Below are 20,967 nucleotides of genomic sequence, written 5' to 3'. Positions count from 1 at the left end.
AAAAGCAGATTTATGAAAGAGAAGTTTATATGATGGGCTCTGACAGCCAGGCTGGATCGGGAAAAATGTGCAGCCAGGATGACAATGAGAGCAGAAGGGAAGATGAAGGAGAGAATGACCGTGGTCACTAATAATTTTGTAAAGTATATATATACACGCATAATACTATATACGATATACTATACATACATATACACACTAAGATATGTGTGTATGTAAATTGAGGAAGAGCCAGAAAAATAGAATAGTAGAAAGACTGAAGTTAAAATCTTAAGAGATAGATGCTACATATCAAGTAAATTGCATAAGGAATATTAACGGAACAATTTTTAATTCCTTATTTAACCAGGTTTTGTTTGGGGCGTCACTAGTCCCCAATACAATAATGCTGATAAGTTCATCTTATGAATCTAAATCTTTAGGCCAATGAAACATTTATCCTTAATGATAAATATAATTACATAACAAGTGTTATTTCCTCTTTCTGCCCAGCCATAGCAACAGGAAAAGACTGTTGAGTATGAGTTTGGATTTCTTCCTCCTCTAGAGAAGGGATTCTTAACATGTGGCCTTAGGCCCATTGGTGAATGTGAGGATCCTACTGATAGACTAAGAAGGGATCCAGAATTGAAAGTCTTTGTTTCTTCAGTTTTCACTTATGATTTAAGGCTCTGTATGGAGAGCTAACTAAATGTGTTATTAATGATTACGTAGTTCCTAAACTAACATTTGCACCCATTTGCCAATGATTTTCATTCAGTGTTCTGACTGCAGCTCAGCACTGGAACAGAAAGGTATAATTTGAAGTTCCCTGGGAAGACAGGAGCTAGAATAGTAGGTGAGCTGCAGTTTTTAATCCCACCTAAATGGCCTTAGTCAAAAACATTCAAGAGGATGCATTCAAAGTATAGCTCAAGTAAATAGCATCTCCATTCAGTGCTATCTCCAATAGTATCCAATTTTATTTCAAAATAAAAAGCAGATCTCCCCTGAAGAATCTTCTCTTCCCATCACTAGCCCTTCTATGTGCATCTACGTGCACCTCCTAAGGAAAGGGTGAGAAGAACAGCGTGTCACATTCTCTGTTTGGTCAAACTGAAGGGCAGGGCACTAACTTTGAGACATCCTTGATGTCTCTACTCCAAAGCTGGTTCAAATTCACTCAAATTTTTTTTTTTTGAAAGCATAGTCCTAGTATGCAGATTAGTTAAAAACATAGATAGAAATCATTGGATGTTTTAGAAATCCCAGTGTGGTTATTATGACAGATGAATAAAGAGTAGAAGAGTCAGGTGATTTGTATCTAGAAAAGAGGAAAATTAGTGACATGGCTTTAATAATACAGGATTAGTTATAATAGAAGAATAATCAAAGAATAATGGAGGAATGAGTCCACTAGATTTCATTCACTCAGAAAATACATATGGTGGGCTTATTATACTACAGCACTGTTCTAGAGACTAGGAATATAAGAGTGAAACAAAAAAAAATCGGACTGTGCTCTTGTGATGCTTATAGGCAAGAAGAAAAACCAGGTGTGCCAACCTGGAAGCAGGATCTTGAACTTCAGATACTGCTTATTACTGCTGTTGCAAGCCCAAGACAGAGCCCCGCTCCTCCAGTACTACCCCCACCTGTTATTGTCAAATGTAAATCTTATCACTGCCTTCTTATCTTTATTCATCTGTCATAATAAGCCCACAAGGATTTTGGAAATGTTCTCAAAAATGTTCTTCCCAAACACATTTTACAGAGCTCAAGTGACTAATCTATTTTCGTTAACATAGCCCTGCTTAGTAGTTTCCTAAAGCTGCATAAAGTGAGAATTTGTCATGAAGGGAGATGCAGGGTCATACACTCACTCTATAGTAACTGAAAATAGGATGCAAACCATGTATTGTCCTTAAATGTCAAGTCAAGTGACAGTTAGACCATATGATATCCATTTGGCTCATTTAAAATGTGCTTTCAAATAAAAGAAGCAAAACAAATTGTATCTCAACTAACTTACTTTTTCCTGAATGCAAAAAAACCCCTACCCTCTCTAATCTCCTATTGTAGACAGGAACAAACAGGTTTGCATCAATAACTTCCGTGTGTTTATTATGTATGTTCAAAAACAGTGAGTACCAAATCAAACAGTTTAATGCCCAATTATGTTAAATAGCCCCCCTCTGGATTTTTTTTCCAAAATAAATCTAAGTAAATATTGATAAACAGCACAAAGCATATCAATAATTTGTTGTCTGAGCTTGTTATTTTGGGGATTAAAATCACAGCTGAGAGAGCAAATAAATATTACAAGTTACACTGCATCATATTTGCTAAACTTCCTAAATTATTAGCAAATCCACTGGGTAAATGCAACGGCAAAGCACAATATGTTTCCCATGCAAATCTGAAATCCACTTACCAGGCATAACAGGGTGTAGATGAGATTTCAAATATATGATTACAGGAGAATTATTGATTCACCGTTTTCATTTCCAAACAAGGTCATTCTAAGGATTACCGTGTAGGTTTACCCAAAATGAAATAAGAGAAGAATATATCAGGTTTTTTATTAATCATTTCTGTGTGTACTGATTTGGAAGTCAGTTTAACCAGTTTGTACCAAGAAGATGATTAGTGTGAGCCACATAGATAGAACCCATCCTCAAATGAAATGCAGTCAAATAGGGAGTATATGAAGTTAGTGCTGGAAACTCTCCACCTAGAGGAATGAAGTTTCCTGTAGCAGTGTGAGAGCTGGGGGTGGTGGAGAGAAGGTGTTTGGATGGGGAAGGGGAGCAGGAGTCCTGCTTCTGTGAACTGAATTGGGCCTTGAATTGATTAGGAGTTTAACAGGAACCAGAGGAGAAGCAAAGACTTGGGAAGAAGAATTTGTGTAACCAAGGATCATGGGCACATCTGCCTTCCAGGGCAGGAAGATTCTTTTCCTTTAGCAGAGGATCTTTTTTTTTTTTTTTAGCTTATTTATTTATTTTGAGAGAGGAAGAGAGAGCCCAAGCCAGAGAGGGGAGGGGTAGAGAGAAAGGGAGACACAGAATTCCAAGCAGCCTCCATGCTGACAGTGAAGAGCCCAACATGGGGCTAGAACTCATGAACCATGAGTCATGACCTGAACTGAAACCAAGAGTCAGATGCTTAACCGACTGAGCTACCCAGGCACCCCAAGCTGAGGATCTTGATGAGCAGAGGTATGTAGGAGGGGGCCTAAAACTTCTGTGGGGTAGAGGCTAGAGAGATTTGCTTAAGAAAATGAGAGGTCAGAGGTTTGCTGCTGAGAGGATGAGGGAAGAGGAGAGAAAGGTCAAGGTTGGAAAAGGAGACTAAAGCTAAAATGGAGGGAATTTCTGCAACCAGAGTTATCTAACATGCATTGTTAATTATTTCATTCTTCTGCTGTAATTCCTCTCATCTCGTCAGACTTCTGTATTTCATCTCTTCCAACAAATGTTTTATGTGGGTGTGGTTTAGGTGTTTGTGATATTTTTTTATTTAGTCTGGTTTTACTTTGCTATTGGGTTTTGGTTTTGGTTTGGGGTTTTTGTGGGGTTTTTCCCCTTGAAACTAAGGAAGAGGGCTGACTTCCATGACTGGTTAATATAAAAGAGAGACCACAGTGGCAGGAAGGTGAGTAGAGCTATAAACTCATCACAGACTCTCCTCTGGTTACAAAACACTCGGGCCACAAAAAACTCTAATTGTGCATAAATCCAAAGTGATCCCACATGAGCAATTGCTATTACCATCTGTTAATGGCTGGAAGAACTGTCTTTGTCTATGGCAATTGAAAGTTTTTAATAATTGAAGTGATTCTGATAGTGGAATTTTCTTCTTTATTCCCACTACCCCACAAATTCCTATAAATCTTAGAGAAAACATTAGATCCAGCATTTGGTGTCATTGGTAGCTCAGATCCCTTTAAACCACCATCTTCAAGTGTGTAGAGAGCACAACTAATGTCAAGGTTACATGTGTAATCCGGTTTGTCTGGGGCAAAGTGTGTGTTACACAGAGGAGAGAGCTTAGTAGAGAGCTTGGAGTCCCATTGTGCAGAAGTTTGAATGTTTAAGTCAGGAACCATATTTCATTCAACCATGAAGCTCCCTTGTAATTCAAAAGGCAAAGGCTATTGGAGGGTAATGGGGAGAAGTTGAGGGGGAGACAAATGAAAATGAATTAATATACCCAACCTAAATATCTCCTTTGAGGCCCACATCTATATGTACAGCTGCCTATTAGACATTTCCACTTGGATTTCTCACGGGTGCTTCAATTTGACTGAATTCATCATCTCACTTATATATACTTCTCTCCATGTCTCTTATTTTGTTTGGTGGCACTGTCTTCTTAGCCAGGAATCTGGGAGTCAGCTCTATCTCTATTTCCCTTATGCCATACAACAAACTGGTCACTGTGCTGTGTTCATATGGCCTTGAGGATATCACTTTAGTTCATCTTTTCTTTTCCAACCCATCACCCCTCATTTGGTTCTGACCCTCATGGTTTCTCATCTGGATTACTAGAGTAGAACGTGCTAGGTGAGTCAGAGTGCCTGAATTCAAATCCTACACCACACCTCATACCTTTCTACCTGCTTCAGTTTCCTCATCTGTAAAATGGGGGAAATAAAGCACCTACCATGAATGAATGAATGAATGAATGAATGATGAATGATAGAAGGAACAAGAAAGAAATTATATATGTCTTAATTTTATCTGGATATGAATACAGGGAGTCAAACAGCAGGACAGCGATATCAGATAGGAAAATAATGGGAGCAATACATGGAACTCTAAATATTTTGATAAAAAAAGGTAAAGATCAACAGGTTAAATTAATTTAGTAATAATATTTATTTAACTCAACATATCCAAAATATCATCTTTCTAGCTTGTGGCACTAGCCACACATCAAGTGCTCAATAGCTACATGTGACTGGTGGCTGGGCTCCCATTACTGGGTAGAACAGCTCTGGAGTTTATTACATTGTTGAATAGTAATGTCAAACCAGCAAGAGGAAACCTTAAGAAGGTCTGTGGAGAGCTTCACATAAAATTATTGTTACACAATTAGGCACTCCACTTTAAGTACTTGTGCACTGACTTTATCTTTCTAGCTGAACTATAAGCTTCTTGACGGCAGGGAGAGTTCCTGTATCTACAGTCTTTACTGTTGAGGACTCTGCTCAATAAGGGATTTTTGAACAATGACTGACTTAGGCAACATTCAAGCTTTAGCTCCTAAAATTATCAGGGCCCACCCAAGGAATGAAAAATTCAAGAACATTGTTTTTTTAACTCCGTGCTAATGGTCAAACTGCTTCCAGTTGCATGTAGGAGTTAGGAATGGTAGGCTCGGGAAACCATTTTGACATAAATTGAGGAACCAGGAATGTGCAGTGTCTGCCTGTGGCTATTCTTTAGGTTCACCAAGAGCAGAGGGTTCAAGGTGGTTATGTTATGAATCTGAAATCCCTCAATGCACTTTTCAGTTAATTCGTCTTCAAAGGAAGATGTTTTCCTCACTGAGTCATGAACAGGAGGAGATTAATTTAAAGGCAAACAAAGGAGAAGAGCCTAAACAGTCCACTAATGTTGCCATTTTCCCATTTCCTGCTTTTGATGTATTGTGGACCCGTGACTGATGGGGCAAACTCCAGCTCTAGAAATTCATGTTTCATGGAGAAAATCCATTTCTATGCCTTGCAAAGCAGAACTACAGGTGCAGCAAGTGAGTAAACAGTACCAGCTGCTCCTTGGCTCTGGTTTCTTGAAGAGAAATTAAAGACCAAACCCAAGTTTGGAGGTAGTACAAAATCACAGAGAGGACAGCAGCGGAGTTTTCATGACTTTGGCCCCAATTCTAGCATCTCCTCCATGGAATAGCATACTCACAAAGAGAATGCAGCATACAAAGGCTGGATGTCAGAGCTAGTCTCTGTCCATATTATGGTGAGGTTACTTAGTGATAATGTTCTGGCAGGCATTAGTACTTAACCAGGAAACTCATTGTAGGTTTATACCTTAAACCTTTATTGGCTGACTTGGGATACGATGTAGAGCATGTTAAAGAGTAAACCAGTCACTTAAAAAAATTAATTCATATTATAAATTCTAAAACAAAAAAAATCATATTCCTAAATTATTTGTGTGTGCAACTAGTTTATTCTTTTAGAAAAAGACTCCTGTGCAGTCATATCAGAACAAAGAGGAATTTGGTAAAGGTATCAGAGGAACAAGCTTCTTTTTACATATAACATGAATCCACTTTTCATTTATTTTTTTAAAGTTTATTTATTTATTTTTAGAGAGGGGGTGGGGGCAGGGCAGAGAGAGGAAGAGAAAAAGAATCCCAAGCAGGCTCCACGCTGTCAGCACAGAGCCTGATGCTGGGCTCAATCTTATGAACTGTGAGATCATGACCTGAGCCAAAATCAAGAATTGGATGCTCAACTGACTGAACCACCCACATGCCCCATTAATTAACTTTTTAATAATGAGTTTATGCTTTTAGAAAAGGATCCCTATCAGAGTCTATCAGAATAAAGAGAAATATATATGTCAGAGAATCTCAAAAAATGTCATTTAGTTATCTGTTTGCTTTATTCTCACCAATTACCTTGTGTCTTATAGTATCATATGTCTAGTGCCACCAAGAATCAAGGAAACAAAGTGCCATTGCAAGTGACATAAATAGCAGCCAATAACAAAACTGTCAGTTTTTGATGTTGCTCCTGGATCATTTTTGACATTTTATTACTTCATTTGCTGTTCTGAAACTTTTCATGAATTATGAAGAAGAATTTTCATAAGGTGGAATTTTCATGAGGTCAGTGATGGTGAAAGCTGGAATTACCATCTCGAAAACTTGTATTTGCAGACTTTTTTCTACCCATTATCAAATTACAAACATTCACAACTGCTCTTTTTTTAATGCCATAGTAAATGTTGTGGGCCATGACAGGTCACTTGGGAACGTAAAACAAATGCTAAGAGAACACGCAGTGGGCAAGCCACACCATTATCTCCTTAAAATGTAGTATTAGTGCTGTAATAACCACTTGTAATAGAATTTATGCCGATGCATTTCTCCAGTATTGCTGCCTTGTGCTGATATTGTCACATCATATACCCATTACTGCCATCTGCTGTCAAGACATGCGTGCGGAGGCTGGGTGAAAAGGTGAATGAAATATCAGGGCACATTTCCTGTGTGTGAGTGGAAGCCAAACTTCATTTTCAAGCTGTGTCTTTTCAGGTAAACAGCCTTTGCCCTCCTTTGTACCGTTGCTTTCTGTTTAGAATCTGTTATGCCCTGGGAAAAGAAACTGTAGCAAAATATCAGCTCCTTTTGCTTGATTTCTTCCCCGAATTCCAGAACGCTTTTATAGGTCAATTTGTAAAAAATAGAAAGAGCGTGACTTTACATTTTGAAAGGAGTGTGTTGTATATTCAAAGGAGCCCCTGATCATCTGAAATCTGCCTCTCCTCTGATGGAGGCATTGTAGAAACCGACAACTAAGCTGCTGAAAGGCAACCATGATACTTCGTGGGTTGCCCCACATACCATGAGCATCTGACTGTTCTCACTGGCACAGAGCAGTAACACTCTTGGCACCATTTGCATCAAGTTACATTGTTTTTCAGTATTATAGGAAATTTGTGTTCTCCAAGCTGTTGCCCAAACACCTTTCTTGTGTAATCCTGTTGTTTCACTGATTCTGCTGGTATCAGCCCTGGCAAGAGCTGCTGGGATCTTTGTATGCCTGTGGCACACCAATGTAATAACAGGTTACTGACAGCCATTTCCATCCCCCTGGTATGAACCAGTTGAAATGTGTAGATCCCATGCATGTCTCAAATATTGGTATTTGAAAATTGAATGGCATCTGGGTGGCCTTTGAGGATTGGCCAGCTCTGGGATGTGGCTGGGAATTGTGAGGTGCAGTGTCAGGGGAACATGGTCAGCTTCAACAGCAGCATTGCGTGTAGACAGGGTCTGTTAGCAGAGAAGTAGGATGTACAGAGCAACCTGTGCTGCCAGATGGGTTCAACTGAAAAATCAAATAGTGAAAGCCAATGATGAAAACACTGAAAAGGGGATAAGCAGAAAACTTTTTTGGTTTGTGTTGTTGTTGTTTGTTTGTTCTGAAGGTTTTGTTTGTTTGACCATACTCATGAAAGCTTGGATTGAGTTCCCATGTAGGGAGTCTCAAACTCTTCAAATTTTGTAAATCTCTCGACCTACTTGCCTGGTGATGATCCCAGGTGGAACTGAGATTGAAGACCAAGGTCTGTTGCAAGGACTTTTTCCTCATTAAAATTTCCTCTCTTCAGGTTCTCTGTGACTGATTTGGCAGCCTCATCCAGAAGCGATCCAAGTGGCTTTCACCTCATTGGTTTTCACTTCATTGCTCTTGGCTTTCTCAAGAATTGTTTAATTTGGTTACTATTGTCTCACTGGCAGAAACCTACAGAAGGACTTGTTTCTAAAGCAGGGTCTTCTTCTCTAACCCTGAGTGGGCTTAATAGGCAAATGCAGCCCCTTGACCATCTGACCCTTTGTATTAACATAAACTTGATTCTGGGCCAGCTCCTTTACCTGTATACTTTTTTAAAAAATAGGAAACCTCTTGAATTAAAAAGACTGATGAGCTTTATATACGTGAGGGATCTTTCCCTGAAAAAAAGAAAAAGTCTCAGGGGACCTGTTTATTTGAACGATTTGTTCAAAATGGCATTCCTCTCCTTCCCATGTCACCTGGTCCTCTGCTTTGAGAATGTGCAAAACTCCTAAGGAAAGTATATTGACATCTGTCCATAGGACTTACCAAACTCGGATGGAGTTTTAGACAAGAGGAAAGTAAACTCTATCTTCACAGCAAAGAGATGAGGAGAAAGTCCCCTTTCCAAAAGGAATTTATTTTGCCTTTAGCAAGGAGCTATTTGTTTTCTGAGCTCTGGATTTTCAATCTGCTGGTTGAAGCAAACACACCTAAGTATCTGAGGGTATGTATGAGCACTGGATGCTTTCTGGCTGAAGCAGAAATGTTTCTTGGGGCTCTCTGACCTCGGGCACAACTTTAGAACAAGGTGGTGTTTGCAGCTTTAGTGCCTGCAGGCGTGTGGGTTCCTGGCACTTCAGCTTTGCAGTTCTCAGCTTGTGAAGCCACTTGTTTGTGTTTTGTTTTCTTGGCTTATAGAATTTTAAAAGTAGCACAGAATGTACCAGGATAGGCTCAGCTGGAGATGACTAAAAGGAAATCTTGAGGAAACTGGCAGAGAGAGCTGTCCACTGGTGAGAGGCGGGTACAACTGAAATTCCTTTCGTCTTCGGTGTAGGAAAGCAGTGTCCTTCTGAGCAGTTAAGAGTGAGGTTAACAACTTGAGTTTCAAACCAATAGCTCTACCACTAAGAATTCAAGGTATGGGGGGAATAATTTTTCTTAAACTGTATGACGAAGAACATAACATGGGCGGGCTTTTATTAGCATGTATTAGAAGCCAGAAACTCAGCCAAGACTTCTTACCACATTATCTCATTTTAATTCTCATAACAGTGCCTATGTGCTAGAGGCTTTAATTATCCCATTTTTTAGATCAGGAAGCAAGCAGAGAAAGATAAATAAATTATCCAAAATGACACAGGTAGCAAAGTTGCAGAGTTTGGATGAAAACCCAAGCCAGACTCCAGAATTCAAGCTTTAAAACTTTGGATGCACCTGATGATTGAGTTTAGGTCTTAGGCAGGTCCAAGTTGGGGGTAGGAGACACAGGACCACTAGGGAATTAGTGAAAATCATAATATAGCCAGCAACTTCTTGGTGGGAGAGTGAGTTTTCAGCCAGCTAGCCTTACATTTCCTTTGTACTTTAAAGATTGTTTTTCTTGCCTTTTCTTACTTTCGTTTCTTCCTCTTCCTGCAAGAGTTGATATATCTTTCCTTCCATTCGTTTCAGGAATTTTTCTGCATCTCCAAGATTTTTAAGCTTTTACCCTTTTATATCCCACCATCTTTCTTGGTTCTGGTCTGTAATGACTCATTCATTGCCCTACTCTGCAACCCAGTTTCTCCTTATATGTGAAGGAAGGAGACAATATAGGAGTCCCTTCCCTCCTCTTTCATTCCCTTGCCAAAAGGAAATGGAGAAACATTCCACCTCCCATGAAAGAGAGGAAAGACCTGACTTGTTTTTTGTCCCTTTTCCAGATGCAGCTGCCCAAGCTATGGAACATCTATCCTCTGTTTCCATGCATCTCTTTACTTGTAGTAAGTTACACTAACCATCTGCCATGTCTTCTCTGAAAGCTGGAAGCATTTTTTGTCTTCCTGGTGCCCTCGAACTTTTCTGTAACCATTAGGTTTGAGTATATGGATATGACTTTCCATAATAAGACCTTTTTTATGTGATTTTCCAGAATCCCACTAGCATACAATTCTTATAATTTGCTTTGTTAACATAATCTACACCATAGTTCTGATGTAATTTTCCCTTTATCCTTCGAGGTCCCTGGCTGAGATTATCCTGTAATAAAAGATAGATTAATAGGAAAAACAACAAAGTTTAATAGCATGTATATCTCCTGTAGAGATGGGAAATACCCAGGAAGACTGATTAACTGCCCAAAATGCCTCAAGCCACCATCTTAAACACCATCTCTGGCCCAAGACAAAAGAATAAGTGGTGAGGGGAGGGAAGCCCAGGAAAGGGCTTGGGGAGGTCACCAAGAAAAACACAGCGAACATGGTAAGGCTGTTATGCAGATTTAAGTCCTTTGCCTTTTCCATTGGTAAGAGTTTCTAGAGATTTTGTCGTCCTCCTCTTCCTGATACAGAAAGAGAGACACAAATAGAGATTTCCTTTATAAAAGTAAATGTCTCTTACTGGGTAACTTTTATTAGGTTTTCAGAACTTTTCTTTTCCTACAGTTATTCTTAAAAATAATCAGCCTGACATAATCCTTATGCCAAAGAAGCATTTTGGGGTGGCAAATTCTGCTCTTCTTCACTGACCTAGTATTTTTTTTCTACTAATGCACAAAATACCTACATGGATTTAACCGAACTTTCTGAGCTTTTAAAGAGCTAAATACTTAGGCTTTTGGTCTTGTCACAGTCCAGTCTTTAAATCTAGATATATATATTTTTTAATTGTAGACAGTATCTTTAAGCAACTGACATCTGGGAGAAATATTTTGTATTAACCCGTATTTTCCTCCTATGATATAATAATTTGATGATAATATTTACCTAGCTAAAGCTGTGACACAAATGCTCCCGTCATTTATTCAGTGATTGGCTAACTACAGTGTAAAGACCAATTAATTGGTCAACTAGAAACCAATCAAGTGAAAATCTTCACATTTTACATTGTAGGAAAAATGTATGCATAGAGTCTAAATCAGTTGTATTCTGGGTTTAAAACTGGTATAAAAAGAACAAGAATTTTTTTTTAAACAGGAAAAGAAAAAGAAACTTTACCTCTCTTTTTAAACAGTTGTTCTGTGCTTTTTCACACCTTGCGCTGTTGAGCTGTAGCAGCTGAGAAAATCCGTCAATCCTGGTATCATCCAGAAAGGATTGAAAATAAGACAGAAAACATTTCACTGCAAAACTGTGAGATGCTCTCATGGAAAGAGACCACTTTATGCTATTCTGATTGGGACAGATTAAATATAAATGGAGAAAGTTCAGAGGAGGAACATTTTTTAAATTACCAAAGGAATAGGAAAGTTACTCAATAAAAAGATCAGTCTGGGGGCACCTGGGTGGCTCAGTCGGTTGAACGTCCGACATCGGCTCCGGTCATGATCTCACAGCTCATGGGTTTGAGCCCCGCATCAGGCTCTGTGCTGACAGACAGCTCGGAGCCTGGAACCTGCTTTGGATTCTGTGCCTCCCTCTCTCTGCCCCAACCCACTCGCATTTTGCATTTTGTCTCTGTCTCTCTCAAAAATAAATATATATATATATATATATATATATATATATATATATATATATACACAAAAGAAAAGATATATATATATAAAAGAAAAGATACATATATATATATATATATATATATATATATATATATATATAAAAGAAAAGATCAGTCTGCAAGTTTGAAGGTTAAAAGAAAATAAATTGAAACCTGTAAAAACCAAGGTGCATTTGGCAAGGTAAGCACTGACTGAATCATCTAATCCTGGGATACAACATTAGGGGTGGTCCTTTCATGCTTGAAAGGTAAACGTTATACAATTGAGGAGTAGTAAACACAATAAAAATTTGTTTCTGCAAAAGATTTCTGACGTTGATCCTGTTGATTAAAAATACTTATTTAGACAGTTAAGCTGATATTGGAATAGTTAAAGAAAAGGAGGACATAGATATATTGCAGATCTGTGATTTTAATAGCTTTATAATAATAATCCTTATTTTGGCCTCCTTCTATCTTTAGATCTTTGTATTATTCATAAGCAACTTTACTAAAGAGTGAACGTGGGAATTACAAGGAAATAAAACACCAACCACATTATTTTATTACATAATTAGTTTGTTTAGTAGGGATGGCCTTAGGGGAGGAGTTAAAATTTCTCACTGAAATGAAATTTTTTAGTATTTTCTGGGATTAGATATTTTTTACAGCATGTTCCTATTTACCACCATGCTAATATCATTAATAAAATGGAAATTAGTATTTTGTATATGCAAATTAAATAGATTATTTTTTATTTCATAATGTAAGATAAATTTTCAGTCTATTTTATTATAGGATATTTTAAACTATGTTATAATACAATAATATCAATAGGAGGCCAACAGACTATACTGGAAATGGTTGTAGCAATTGGAAGACTTTGTCTGTTTACACACTAAATTTTTACTATTTGAGGAATACTGAGTAGTTACACCAAAGATAATTGACCACTCAATCTATTAATTAGATACAGAATATTAATAGTTCTTTTAAAAAAAAATCTACAAAGCATAATTATCACATGAATGAACAGTGAAGAAATGTGTGTTTCAGGACATTCAAAGAAATCAACAGCAAACTTGTATTCTTGAGAACTGTGATCATTACACAACCCTCTTATACTTGGTTTCACTGACTTAGAAATGAAATATGGGAGAGAAAAATAAATAAATAAAATATGGGGGGTTTGTTTACTTCTATTTGCATATGGTTAGAATTAGAATATAAAAATGTTTTAATTGTATAATCTTGTTATTATTACAATCTAAATAATAAAGGAGTTAATAACATTCATTAATTTCAAAATTATCATGCTTCTGTTTTTGTTAGGCCAAGTATAAGAGTTTTTTTGGCAAAAGGAGAAACTACTTCTACCTGACATTTTTTGGAGACCTTATGCTGGATTATTTTTTCTACAAATGCACACATTATTTAGCTGGATTCAGCCAAATTTGTGAGGTGTCAGAGAAAGATGATGTAATGTCTTAATATTAATTTTAATAAATTCACAATTTATATTTTTAAACCTCCTCTCTTACATGAAGTGTGAATCTCGAGATTTGAACTCTAAACAATAACCGTGTTCTATATGTTAAGATTTCATTAGTGCTGAGTAATGACTTGTCATATAGGTTTCTTTGAATGATAACCAAGCATTCCTATCCCTAGAGCCTGGGCCTAGGTGTTCCTCAGCTGGTCCAGCCAGCCTGGGGGTGATGTGACCTCTGGTGTTCATTCTTCCATCTGAACTGACAAGATAGATGTTGGCTTCAGTTCCTTCACATTCAAGATTTTGTTTTTCTTGCTTTGACTGACCACTTGTAAAAATAACTTGAAAAAAAAACCCTTTTGATTAAACACCTAAATGTAAAACTATTAATATGATTTGCAAAGCCAATGAAATACCTAATAAATAGAACTGCTTTCATTTAGCCTTTGAGAAGGAACAGTCTGTTTCTATATTATAACCAGATTGAATTTTAGAAGTGAGTTACCAACCACTGCTTGCCTTGCTCTCTATAATTAGCAGTTATTGGCATCTAAAGAAAGTCAAAAAGAAAACAGGCAAACTGTGATCTGCCTTTACTCAGTCTGCTTTTGAAAATCCTCCTGTTTGCAAGTGTCTCAAATAATTACTGAAACACTCACGCACATATTGCCCTAAATGAAATTAGTAATAATCATGGAGACTAATCAAAAGTTCATTGAATCAGCAGGGGGTGCAATAAAAGTATTCATAAATCAAATAAGTATTTTCTTTTGCCTGCCAAAAAAAAAAAAAAAAAAAAAAAAAAAAGGACATATCTCACTGATTCCAAGAGGGAAATTCAGCGCAGAAAGAAGCTGTGACTCTATATACCTGACTCAGGTGAGCGGGATCAAGCAAACCTAGACAAAAGTGTTAAGTCTGGCATATTGAACTTTGTGGAGCCTTCTCTTTGGGATTTCTGCCTTTCCCTGCCTTTCCTGAGTAACATCTCCTATGGAACCTGAGAGAACTTTGTCAACGGGTGGTCTTGGCTGGCAAGCCATCTCATTTGAGGTGTCAACTATGAACACATTGCTGTTTACTATAGCACATGAATTTGTGTTTTCACAGAGAACACTAAGGCCTAAAAGATGTTAAGACCTGAATGACTGGTGGTCTATTGTGGAGAATCTCAGGAAATAAACCAATCAGAACACTTCAGGGGCACATCTGTGCCTGCTTCCCTCTTCAAAAGTGTTTCAGAAAGTTGGAAAGTTTTATATCATTTCTTATATATCATCTTATATTATTTTATCATAATATAAGAGAAGAAGGAACTAATGAATTTCATCAGAAAAAAAAAAGCTTAAAATCTGAAAACTAAATATATTCAGAAGTAGAGAGATATTTTCTCCAATCGTTATAAGCTTCCTGGAATAATATTTAACTTTTGTTTAAAAAAAAAAAACCTTCAACCTAGAAAATTCAAAGATCTAATTGGCTTTATTAAATGATTTATGAATCAGTTGGGCAGTATCCCATCTAAGAAGTAGAAGGGAGCTCCAAAGACTTGTACAAAATGGAAGGTCTTTATAGGAAAGAGGGTCAGGCAAGAAAGTTATTAAAAGAAGAAAAGGATTATTCCACATAAGTTCACTTTCCCTTAATGGGAAGAACAGAGGGTCTTATCACGCAGATGACCACATCTTCCTTTGGGGGATGGTGGGGGCCCAAGTGGCAGATTACTTCATTGGCCCTGATCAGAAAATAAGACTACATTTCTGTGAGAGGTTGAAACTGAAGTTAGATTAGGTATTAAGCCCCAGTTTGGGGACTCAGTCTAAGTCGTTTTGGGCCTGTGGATTTCTTTTTAACACTTTTTACATTAGTATCTCACTCAGACATCTAAGATCATTTTATTATTGTATTTAGACCATTCTGAAATGACATCTACCCTCTAGAATATTCTAACTGTAGAATATACATGTACATTTACATGAATGTTCTTAATTTCTATGTATGTGTTCTTTCTCATCAATCCTAGCCACTCCCCCACAGCACAAAATGTTTTTTCAAGACAGCTTGAACATCATAATATCTCAAAGACCAGATTCATCTAGGAACTTGTGAAAAATTCAGAATCTCAGGCCCCTCAGCCCAGGTCTAATGAATCAGAATCTGCATTTCAGCAAAATCACCAGATGCTTCATGCCTGTACATGAAAGTTTGGGAAATGCTGCTGTACAGTATGCTTTAAGAGAGGCTGTGTAACGTACTGGTTAGGAAGGTCCTGGATTTGAAATGCCCAATTCAAATCCCAGCTCCACTGCTTAGTAGCCATCTGGACCTGGGAAATTTTCTTAATCTCTCAATGCCTCAATTTCTTAATCCATAAAATGAGAATACTTACAGTACCCATATCTTTGGATTCTTGTGACGATAAAATGAATAAGCATATGTAAAACACCAAAGTGCTGGCACATAAGAAGTACTATTTGTTTTAGTCACTTATTATTAAAATGATTATTATATTTTATTATATTACTATTAAATATAATAATTAATATCACTATTATTAACAAGGGGAAGCCTTTTTGCTCTTTTCTTTTTGATAAAATGTCTTGAATAAATGACATCTAAATTACTAAGAAAATAGCAGGAGTTCTAGAACAAAAGGTGCATTTTTATTCTATTTTTATTTTAATTGCATGGTGCTAATGAGGCCAAGACTGTGGGTTTAATCTCCTTGTCAATCCACTAGCTTCTCATGGAAAAACAACAACAAAACACAGAACAAAATCCATTTTTCCATTGGAGTTTCCAGTTGGGAAACTCCTTCCCCTACCCCCTGCTGAAACCCCTGCCTCAACCCCAGGAAGCCATCTCACAAATGCTTGGAATTGGCTCAAAGTGCATATGAGGTTAAGAAAGAAAGAGAGAAAGAGAGGAAGGAAGGAAGGGAGGAAAAAGAAGAAAGAAAAGAAGTAAGGAAGAATGAAAGGAAGGAAGGAAGGAAGGAAGGAAGGGAGGGAGGAGGGAGGAGGGAGGAGGGAGGGAGGAAGGGAGGAAGGGAGGAAAGGAGAAAAAGAAAACTCAGGCACAAAACCAAAGAAAGACCAGAAAAACAGTGAGGGGGTAGGACTGGCGGAATGTTCTGATATTGTTTGGGTCAGTTATAAAAGCTTATCACAGTCATTTATCAACAGTTTTGCAGCCACCTGTGTTTTTGAAAGACCTTTTCCAATTTGTATTTTGGAACAGAATGACCTCCTACTGAAACACTCATTATAGAAACCAAATTTTAAATCAGATTTGACAATGAGTTTAAAACATGGTAAGGTTCATGTCTTTTATTTGGAATGCATTCTCTAGATACCTTAATATGTATAATTATGCTCTAAAGTACCACTTTAGTGCTTCTATACTTTACCCCCTTTTTCTAAGAGATGTAGCTTTTGTTAATTACACAACCATTATATCTGCCATTTTACTATAAAATGAATATGTGTGTGTTACCCTGTCCTAGAGACATAGAAATACAGAGGCTAAGTTGGACTACTGTATCTCTGAATCACTTATCACCTGGTGAAGGACTGTAGTTGTCTGACAGTGTGAGAAGCAAAGCTCTTGAGTGTTGTGAGCCTTTGTCAAAAGATGTGCCTAAGGAGAGAAGGGAAATACAGGTATGGAACTCATGAATGGGAAACCAAGGGGACTAGAAAATAGAAGTAATTTTAAGAGGAAGATGAGAGAATGAGTCTGGCTTGGTCAAGGCAGGCAGTGAGCAAGGAAAGCACCAATACTAAATGCATAGTGTGTGCTTGTAGGTTTTAGGTAGAGACAACAGAAGCCGGGGAAATAGAATTCTAACATGAACTTTTGGACTTGACTTTTGACAAACTATGAAATTACAATTTATCGGGGAAATTGCATGTTAGTCATAAGAAGAGTTTTTTTCTTTTCTTAGTATTTTTCTTATGATTACTTTCTACATCCAAGAAACTGAAATTATCCTCATAAGATCATTAATAATAAAGTCACTTCATAACTGTAACAGACAATAAGCCAAATTCTTATTTTCAAGCTAAATATTTCTATTTAACAAATTTTATATATAAACTGCATTTATTTTATTTTTGTAAGCATACTTTTAAATAATAACTTCATTGCCTCCAGAAGACTTTGTTACAATGCATACCTGTTTTCTGGGAGTAAAAGGAGGTCTGTGACATGGAACTTCTCATGTTCACATTTGAATAGTGGCTGAAAGTCCACAGAACATGACAAAAATAAAATCCCTGTGGAACGGAGACATATTTTGTCTACTTCCTTACAGTTTTATTTTATTTTATTCTATTCTATTCTATTCTATTCTATTCTATTCTATTCTATTCTATTCTACTTTATTTTATTTAAAATAAAATATCACAGGGGTGCCTGGGTAACTGTTGGTTAATCATCCAACTTCTGCTCAAGTCATGGTCTTGTGGTTTGTCAGTTCAATCCCCTCATCGGGCTTTGTGGTGCTGATAGCTTGGAGCCTGAAGCCTGCTTTGGATTCTGTGTCTCTCTCTCTCTTTCTGCCCCCACCCCCCCGACCCGTTCTTTCTCTCTCTCTCAAAAATAAATATTAAAAAATAAACTAAATAAATAAATAAATACATCAATCAATCAATCAATCAATCATCACAATATGCATCCCTAAGTTATCACAATCTACTGAGAGTTAATGTATTCTTCCATGTAAAATGTTAAGAACTTGAAACAGTATACTTCTACTTACCATCCCCCAATTCTTTGTGCTATGGTTTTCATATATATATCTATAAGCATATAAATCCCATAAATTTATTTTTTTGTGTGTCTAATATGTTACTTTTCTCTGGATGCTTTCATATTTTATTTTTTTATTTGTTTTTCATTCATCCAACTACTATGTACCTAGGCTAGGTCAGGCTTTCTTGATATTTATCCTGCTTGGAGTATAATAAACTCTTGGAACTGTAAGAAGGTTTTGCACCAGATTTGGATTATTTGGAAATATTCTTTCTTCATTTTCTGGAAATTCAGTTACATGTGTGTATAACTATTTGATGTTTCCCATAGATCATTGAAGCTCTGTTCATTTCTTAAAATAATTTTTCTCAATGTAATTGAGATAGAACACTTTATATATATTTGTCTTCAAGTTTATTGTTCCTTTCTTTATACTATCTGTAGTCTACTGTTAATTCCATTTAGTGAATTTTTCATTTCAAATAGTATTATTTTTAACTCTGAAATCACATTTGCTCTTTTTCAAAATTTTTACTGCTCATGTGAGATTCCTCATTTGTTTCTTCATTATGACCATATTTTCTCTGAGCTGCTTGAAAGTCCTTATCTATTAATTCTAACATCTGGTCATCTTGGGGTCAATTTCTGTTGACATTTATTCTCTTGACGATAGGTCAATTTTTTTCATATGTAATTTTTAAAATTATATAATAGATGGCTGTGTTGTCTTTGAAGAGTTATGAGGGGCTTGGGGCAGGTAGTTAAGTTACTGGTAGATCATTGGCCCAGTGAGATTTGGCTTGCTTGCTTGATTGATTTTTGCTAAGGCAGTCTAGTTTGACTGTGAATCCAATTCAAAAATGTGCCTCTTATTTTAAGGCATTATCTTTTTTCTAAACTGTGAGTTCTAGAGGCCTCAAATCTTGAATGCCAAACGTACTCTTTGAGGTCTTTCCATTCTGAATTAGAACTACAAAGCCTTCCGGCACTGTGATACCAGAGAATCACTCTTAACCTTGAAGCAGGTGATCTCTGCTAGGCCTTACAGATTCTCACCCGCATGTGAGCAGACCAGTCCTCAGAGAAGGACCCCCAGTTAGTACATATATAGATTTTTTTACCTCTTTCCACCATTCCTGACTCTACCATGTGTAAATTCTGTGACCTCAAGCAAACACATTTCACAAATACATTTGTACCCTTTTCTTCCACATATTTTTAAATTTGGACTGAAATTTTTCTAACATTCCATCCTTATTCAAAATAAAAGAAAACAAAAAAAATTAATTTATTTTAATAAATAATAACAATATATAAAAAACTAAATTGTTGATATCTGTCTTCAACCTAGGTACATTTAAACCCATTAGAATTGACATAAAGGAAACCTAACTGGGAAATGGTTAATGATTCTTTGAGAGAAAAGGAAGTAGGAGAACACAATGACTAAGTACTAATAGCTGAACTATTTCAGCTATTAAGCAAGAATCTACTTTGTACATGACTACATTTTTTAATAAGAATGAATTTAAATCAAGTAATTAGATATTGATGACCACCTATCAGGAATGCAGAATTTAGTGTAAAACTGACATTGGTTTTTATCTTAGTTCTACCCCTCAAAGCTGTTTGAATTTAAGAAAGTTTATTTCTTTTCACTTTGACTTTCTTAAATATATAACAAAAGATAATACACATCTCCCGAATGAGTGGATTTTTTTCATGTCTTTATACATTCACCTAGTAGAAATAGGAAACAAAATTATCTTAAGCAGAGAGAAAATAATGAGGTCAATTGGTAAGTGAGAAAAGAAATTATGCCCAGATTCATGTTGTCACAAAAATCACTTGTATATAATTAGGTTAATATTATATTTTGCCTGCTGTTGTAGAAATATGTATAATATCTGAAATCATGAAGTGTATTGCCAAGGGTTTTTTTTAATGTTGTAAAAACACTTAACATGAGATCTACCCTCTTATAATGTTTTAAGTGTACAATACAGTATTATTAATTATAGGCTCCAAAGTTTTATGATATCAACTTTACAGAGTCATTGTGATAAATGAGAATATATATTTACAGCAATTGGTGTAATAGGTAGGCTGTCTGTACGGGTTAATTTCCGCTCCACATTGTGTGTAAGACCCTGTGCTCTGCAGCTGATGCTTTAATTTGTTTAAGGCTTTGTCCATGATGAGATCCTGTTCTATTAGAGACTACCAGAGCTACAGACTACTTACAAGTTGAGGGTCAACTTATGAGTACACTTTTGAAGTACACATTGAAATTGACCTCATGTATCTCTCACTATTCAAACATCCTTTTGAAATTACCTACTTTGGGCCTGTTGGTTCTATATTTCCCTGCTGACTAGAACTTAGGATAATATATAAATTTAAAATATCTAGTCTAAATTTCCATGGAAGTTTGTTTATGGAAATAAGACTGTTTCTCACAACTCCTGCAGGCTACATCAAAGAGTGCTCCTATGAGCCTTGTCTGTGTTTTCTATCATTGATGGCTTTTATATTTATTTAAAAATATTTTTTAATGTTTATTTTTGAGAGAGAGAGGGAGGAATGTGAGTGGGGGGAGAGGCAAAGAGGGAGGGAGACACAGAATCTGAAGCAGTCTCCAGGCTCTGAGCTGTCAGCACATAGCTCAACACGGGGCTCAAACCCATGAACTGTGAGATCATGACCTGAGCTGAAGTTGGCCACTTAACTGACTGAGCCACCCAGGCAC

At 36.7% G+C, this 20,967-nt stretch overlaps 1 protein-coding gene and 1 pseudogene across 1 annotated transcript in view; both read left to right on the top strand.

The window, feature by feature from the left end:
• Window positions 1–20,967, top strand: part of MAGI2 (membrane associated guanylate kinase, WW and PDZ domain containing 2) — a 1,332,916-nt gene that overhangs the window by 923,319 nt on the left and 388,630 nt on the right. The window lies entirely within an intron of this gene.
• LOC122213623 overlaps window positions 7,969–20,967 on the top strand; it is a 38,404-nt pseudogene continuing 25,405 nt past the window's right edge.

The sequence above is a fragment of the Panthera leo genome, chromosome A2 (assembly GCF_018350215.1).
Source record: "Panthera leo isolate Ple1 chromosome A2, P.leo_Ple1_pat1.1, whole genome shotgun sequence".
NCBI classification, from domain to species: Eukaryota; Metazoa; Chordata; class Mammalia; order Carnivora; family Felidae; genus Panthera; species Panthera leo.
Note: the sequence above shows the minus strand (reverse complement) of the source record. Positions and strands in the feature narration are given on the sequence as shown.